Genomic DNA, 6,734 nt, shown 5'->3' with positions numbered 1-6,734 from the left:
CTACGAATTGCATAATGGGTTGGTCCTGGGGTTAAAATGGGAGGAGGAAAAAATGGCAGGACCTCTTCATGTGTGGGTTGCCACATGATTTCTCCATTTTTAGATCTCCACTGGCCATCCTCCAGTCTTGTCTCTTCCTCCTGCTCTTCTTCCTCCTTCTCCTCCTCCTCCTCCTCACACGAGCTGCAAAGCTCCTCGGTGCCTGGCAAAAATTCTTCTTCGCTGTCAGAAGTATCTCCACTGCTTGTGGTATCGTTTTCACTTTCTGAAGAGTGCAAAACTGCAGCAACAGCCTCCTCTAAACTGAGTGCACGCTTCATTGTGTCTGTGCAGAAATGACCACTCAGACCAGGCTGCAAAGTATTCTCATAGACTTCAAAGGTGCACCTGAATAAACATGCTATACCATACAGCCAATAAGAGAGAGGAGGCTCACTCTTGATCAAGAAAAAACATAAACGCACGCCTTTGATCTCTCTCCCTCTCTCTCTCTCTCTCTCTCTCACACACACACACACACACACACACACACACACACACACACACACACACACACACAATACCATTTTATGGTGGTTAGCTGTTTTATTGTCATGCATTTTACAAGGTAAGATAACCATGTCCTGCATTCAAAACCACTGAAAATGTCTATGGTGGTGCTGTGCCTAATATTGTGCTGGTGTATGCTGGGTAATGGCACAGCTAGCGACTGGGTGACTTTATTCACCCGCTTCGGCTGTTATCAGTCCATATAATGGGCGTTATTAGCACAAATCAGTCCCATAGATATGGACCATCTCCTGCTAGATTGTTCAGAAAGGTTGTTATCATCCATCCAGATGGAGGATCACTAACAGGAGCGTGGGAAGACTCCAGAATCCACTCTGGCTGGAATCCGGTGAATACAGCAGTGTTTACAGGTAAGACCATTTAAACGGACAGCATTTATAGAATGACTATTAAAAGTCAGCGAGTGTCAATAATGTTAATGTGGTTATGTTAGTAATACACCGAGTGCTAATATAACAGCTTTAAGATGCATTTGTAGATATTATTACGTGTTTTACCGTCTTTATGGTGCTAGCTTAAAGTTACAGTGTAAACGTTAGCTTATATTGGAGGAAAGCTGTTACTGTTTAAACGATGTTAGCACAGAAATATTAGCTTCTGTCATGACTGATGAAGTTACTAGTTAATAAAGTTTCCAGTAAAGTGTTTAATCGCAGCCACAGATTGACAGCAAATATCTCGATTAGCTTCAGTGCATCTGTAATAAATATGTGCAAGTTTCAGTGCTTCGTTTAAACTGTATGATACTTATACTGACCCAGGGTCAGTGTAAAATACAATCCTAGCTGTGTGAACAAAGCCTGGCTCCTTTAATCCTGCATGAAAAACCTCAGGATGCAGGTTATTATTACTCTTTCCTGCTGGCACACCTGTCACACCTGAGAGTCAGCTAGAAACGTACAGTGACGTGGACATCATGCAAAGACTGCCAGACTCTGTAATACTGCAAATGATCAGTGACTCAAGTTAACACTAAACTTTAAACGGCACCTCTGTGTCTCTGTGTGCTGAACATTTAGGATTGAGTCAGGCTGCATCTGTGTTAGTCCTCTGACAGACTGGTGACCTGTCCAGGTGTGCTCTACCTATGACTACTGGGACAGGCTCTAGCTCCTGTAATAGAAATTTTCTGTTATTCTCATTTAAAGTATTTAAGTGCTTATGCATATGCTTAGTTGTGACACTGTTATAGACTGTTCAGTGAAAGTTTCTAAAACTAGATGAACTTACTTCAGCAATTTGAGAAAACAACTCCCTTTACAGGTGCTGATAACGCCAAGGGCACAAAACAGCATAACCATTGATCCGTTAGGTTTCATAGCGAGACACATGAAGTGGCAGAGCTGACATGACTGAACTGTGATGTTTGATGTGTGTTTGCTCTCCTGTGCGCAGTAATAAATAGCTTGATCAAAATTCTTTCTGTGTTGCAGACTTTATTTAAAAAAATCCACGACACCCTCCACCCTCCCACTGTGAACATGAATTGAATATTCAGAAGACATTTGTTTAAATAGTTCTAGAAATCTGAGCTGTTGGTGTGTCCTTGGATTGTGTGGTAATAATATTAGCGCCTGCAATCTTTCTTACTGAATCTCTACTATGAGTCATCTTACCTGAGATTAATTCTATGTTTACCTGTCAGCCTGGACGAATGTGCTGTGTGAAGGAAATTAAATTAAATCAGATCTGAACTGCGTACATTTAAGGAACCTGTTCATATTTAATTGAAATATGAACCAGTGATTTTTTGATTGCTGATTCCAAGAGAGTCTTTGTGGAAATCCTCTTTGGCTTTTTGTTATTTTAATTCTCTTTTCTGTTTTCCAGAACAGTTCTCCACAGTCACTGTCCACATGGGTCAGTGGGACCAAGAAGCACTCTGCTAATGTGTGGACTCTGACCAGCAACATCCAGCAAGACCCAGACAGCGTCTTCTATCTCCCAGCTGGAGTTTTTTGTTTGTCTGTGACTGGAGAGTCAGATTTTTGTTGAGCTTCACACTTGCAGAGGTAAGTCAGTTTGCAGAGATCCCTCCCACCCTGGCTTTTATGTGCTAGATTTCTTATCTGAAACAGTAATATTTCAGTGACTGCTGCTTATACCACAGGTTAATACACTCTACTGATCCCTGATAGGAGAATCATCAATTTTGCCAACAAAGAAGCCTGGTGGATGTTTGTTTACAGTCTGATGATGGGACATCATGCTCTGCATCTTCAAAGATGCAGATCCTCATTATTATTCATACCCAGTAATGTGAAGTATGCTTATATCTACTATAACTGAACCAACATGGTGCTCTTCATCGAGTCTGAATGTTGGATATTGTATATCTCGTGTTCTCTGGGCTTTGTTGTCCTCAGTCTTTTTGCAGGATCAGAAAACAAAACCAGGAGGCGCGTAAATGTTTCTTCTCCATGATGTTTCTTCAAATGTTTCTTCTGGATGATGATAAGACTGTGACACGGGATGCCACCTTTGGTCTTGTGATGAAGCAAAGCTCAGGAAGAAGTGTGATTAAATGGTACCCACATGTGTGCTGCTGAGAAGGATGTACAGGGGCACCTGCAGCCAAATCCAAGCCTCAGGTTAGTTGTAGTTGCAGAACGCTATAGACTGAGACATCTAAGGCATCAAATGTTTGATTAAACGGATGAAATTATAATATAATATAATATAATTATCACTTCTTAAAATCTGTAGCAACTTCAAGTCTGTCAGCATGCTGAGCATGCTCAGAATGTGACAATATATTTTTGTTCAATATTTAATTTCTTTCAGTTGCAATTGTTAAATGAAAAAAAAAAATTCTTATAATTTAGCAAACTAATTTATCAAAAAAAATATATACATATATCTGTATTAGTTTTAATAAATTAATTTGACACCTGTATTGAAAATACCATATTGTATTCATACAGAATCAGTATGGTATCATTGTTTGTCTGTTCACTGATTGTTGAAGCTAAGAGCTAGTTTGATCTGTTTAGATCTAAAGTATCCAAAGTTGAGCTCTAATGTTTCTTCACCCCTTTGTGTGTGATATGTGATGTCCTACATGCTGGCAGAGCAGCAGTTTGTGCTCACAGATGGTGACGGTGTGGAAAGACGGTGCTGTTTCCTCAGAAGAGTGTCACAAAGGACACCAGTCCATCTCACCACCTTGACTTGCTGACTGATGCTCGTCTGCACTGCACAGAGGAAATCAACTGACCGAGGTTTGTCCAGTGACGTGTTATGAAATGTATATTTGTTTTATGCTTACAGATATGTTTTTCTTGACAGAGGCTCTGCAGAGGTTTGACAAAGCAGAGAAAATATGTGCTTTACATTTTACTGTGATTTATTGAGATATTTGTTGCCTGATGTTCAGCAGGAATGGAGAAATAGAATCAAAGGAAGATGTTTTTCCTGTTTTTGTAATGATGTAAGTACATCTTCAATATTATTTATTTGCTCAGAAACACTCCTAATATAAATTAGGAGTGTTTCTGAGTGAGGGAGAGAGGAGTCATCATCCAGGTAAAGTGACGTGGATCAGTGGATACACTTGTCTCCCCTTTAAAGGAGACGATCCAAGTCATTCTTAAATGTTAGTACTTTCAAATACACAAACATTTTAAAGGACAGAAATGAACATCCAACTTTGACTGTAATACAAAATAAATCTTTGCATGTGTGTTTTCAAACTCTCAGATGGGCAGGATATCAGTCTTGGACTGTCTAACCTGCCGGAGCAGCACTGAATGACCACCACACATGAGCATGTTCCTGCAACATTCTGATCCTTCATCTGTGTGCTGCTGCTTTTGGTAAGTACAGTTATCCAACTACAGTACCTCTAAACACATGCCATCCATTTCTTTTCTTTTTTTTTTCTTTTTTTTGCCTGTCCCGTTTGGTTCTTTTGCCATCAGAATTATTGTCTAAAGGCGAAGAAAGATGCCCAACGGATTTACTTTACCAAATTGACCATCCCAGTCTTGCCGTAATGGTCTATTTGATATACCTTTTATTGTTTATTTTATTTATTTTTTATTTTCACTTGCTAGATACGGGACAGACTTGAATGAGGAAAAGAAAAGGGAGAAAGGAAGAGGGGGAAAAACAGCGGAGAAGAGGGACGGGGATAAATAGCAAAAAAACAAAAACCAACTAAATAAGCAGACAAAAAAAAAATACATGTATCAATCACCTGGATCACCTGTTGAGAAAGAAAAAAGAAAACAAGCAGAAGAAAACGAGAGCAGTACAATAAACAACATCACGATGATATATGGGAATATAACAGTAAATACTAATTATTAAACATTATTGTGCAGCACATAATATCGACAGCGCACAGTGTGCTTTGAGGTAGGAGCCAAAAAGGGTGTAGTTTGTGTGTGTGAGCACCCGTGTGTACACCTGTGAGCATGGACGTGCTTGTTTTTAAAAGGTTCCTTCATGTAATGATCTGCTAGAGCAGGGGTGTCAAACTCAAATACACAGTGGGCCAAAATTCAAAACTGGAACAAAGTCGCGGGCTAACATTAATATAAAAAAAAAAAATCTTCCTCCAGATATGGGAATGAATCTTTTCTTATAGACTCAAACAAGTTTTGCTGAAAAACTGAATATGGAACAAGCAAAGCTTAATACTAAACTATATATATTAGCTGTATAATACCAGTAGGTCAGCTCTAATAGTAATTTGGTATGGCTTTGCGGGCCAAATGTAATTAGGCTGCGGGCCAGAGTTTGACACCTATGTGCTAGAGGGTGTGGGGAGCCACAGCCCCGTCCACCAGGGTGAAGCAGGTATGGAGGAGATCAAAACTCCAGACATCCAGAGGCCCTCAGAACACAAGAGACCAAGGAAGACCAACAGAGGGGCAGCTGCGCCACTTCTGCCATCCATTTCTAACGGCCTGGTTACTTCCTGTCAGTTACTTTAGAAACCATATGGTCACCTGACCTAACACTGTTTCTTCTTCTTCCCCTTGATGTTGAAGTGTCAAATGTCAAACAGCTGGAGAGGAAACTACACCAGTGTACTGGGATGTTTCAGCAACACGTGCCAGATGCTGTTCCTTCATGGTGACAGCACCAGAGACAGCCCCGCCTACCTCAATTCTCTGTATGTTTGACCCTGTAGACTGTTTGATGGACTGCTTGTCTTCCTGTTTGTAACCGCCGCCTGTGTTTGACTAAAGATTTGGATTTCTGACTTTAACACAGCCTCTGCGTGTCCTCCCTTTGTGTCCTCTTCCTCTGTGAATGTGTTGCATGTGTCACAGATTCATTTTATTAACAGCTTTCCCACAGTGAGTTGCATCAGCATTCATTCACAGCACATTTCAGAAGGATTCAGATTAATACAGTGATCTTATAGTCAGAATGATCCTGACAGAGTGCCACTGTAAATTATCTTTCATCAGGTAAATTTTAAAGTTCAGTATTTCAAAGCAGGAGTTATGAAGAATCATATTGGCATTAGGACTGTAACAATATGTACTTACAAAGTCAAAGTTTTTTAATTATGTTAGAATATTGGAAGACAATCAACTTTTAGTGTTTTCCGCATATTAATTATTCTGAAATAGAGATGGTGACCCTAACTGTACAGAAGCACTAAACAACTGACAATCTAACAGACATCATTGGCCTGAGCAGTCATGCACAGTGAGTCTGATCCTTTGCTGTGAGAGTATGACAAGCATGTTTCTGGTCAGTTTGGAACAAATAATATCACAATGTTGATCTTTTTTTCAATATTCCTTCTCTTTTACAACATAAACTGTGATCAAAGCTACTTATGTTCACAGCATGTAATAATACTGACAGTCCAGGGCATTGTGGTCTGTTGAGCTAGGGTTAGGGTTAGGGTTAGCAATTCAGACATATGTAATCAATATTAAACGTCTCTGACGTGGGCCACTGTCCGCAGTGTTGGGAAATCCATACCAGGCTGGAACGAGTCAAGGTAGGTGAGCATCCACGAGAAGACACAGCAGATGCATCCTACTAATACTGACAGGACCAGGAGACTCCAGAAACCGAGCATCTTCTCTTCAGTGCCATCCTCTCCTGTCACCCTCTCTGCCCGCAGCTCTTTGAGTATGGGGTGGAGAAGGGCGCAGAGAAACCCTTATTACTAATTCGTATTATAATTCAATTTT

General features: G+C 40.3%; 1 long non-coding RNA gene across 3 annotated transcripts; it reads left to right on the top strand.

Annotated features, from left to right (window-relative positions):
* The first annotated feature begins 272 nt into the window (after positions 1-272).
* LOC146379899 (uncharacterized) lies at positions 273-5,775 on the top strand. Of its 3 annotated transcripts, XR_014801251.1 has the most exons (9): positions 273-360; positions 840-920; positions 2,401-2,582; positions 2,681-2,824; positions 2,937-3,161; positions 3,647-3,791; positions 4,057-4,165; positions 4,270-4,385; positions 5,568-5,774. It is a non-coding gene; the product is annotated as an uncharacterized LOC146379899 (long non-coding RNA). The 3 variants fall into 3 exon arrangements; XR_014801249.1 differs by having other exon boundaries at positions 2,401-2,824; positions 5,568-5,775; XR_014801250.1 differs by having other exon boundaries at positions 2,401-2,824; positions 3,642-3,791; positions 5,568-5,775.
* Positions 5,776-6,734: the final 959 nt, after the last annotated feature.

This window comes from Perissodus microlepis, chromosome 9 (genome assembly GCF_051167445.1).
Source record: "Perissodus microlepis isolate ML-2025 ecotype Zambia chromosome 9, ASM5116744v1, whole genome shotgun sequence".
NCBI classification, from domain to species: domain Eukaryota; kingdom Metazoa; phylum Chordata; class Actinopteri; order Cichliformes; family Cichlidae; genus Perissodus; species Perissodus microlepis.
The sequence above is the reverse complement of the archived record's forward strand: the minus strand, read 5'-3'. Positions and strand labels throughout refer to the sequence as shown.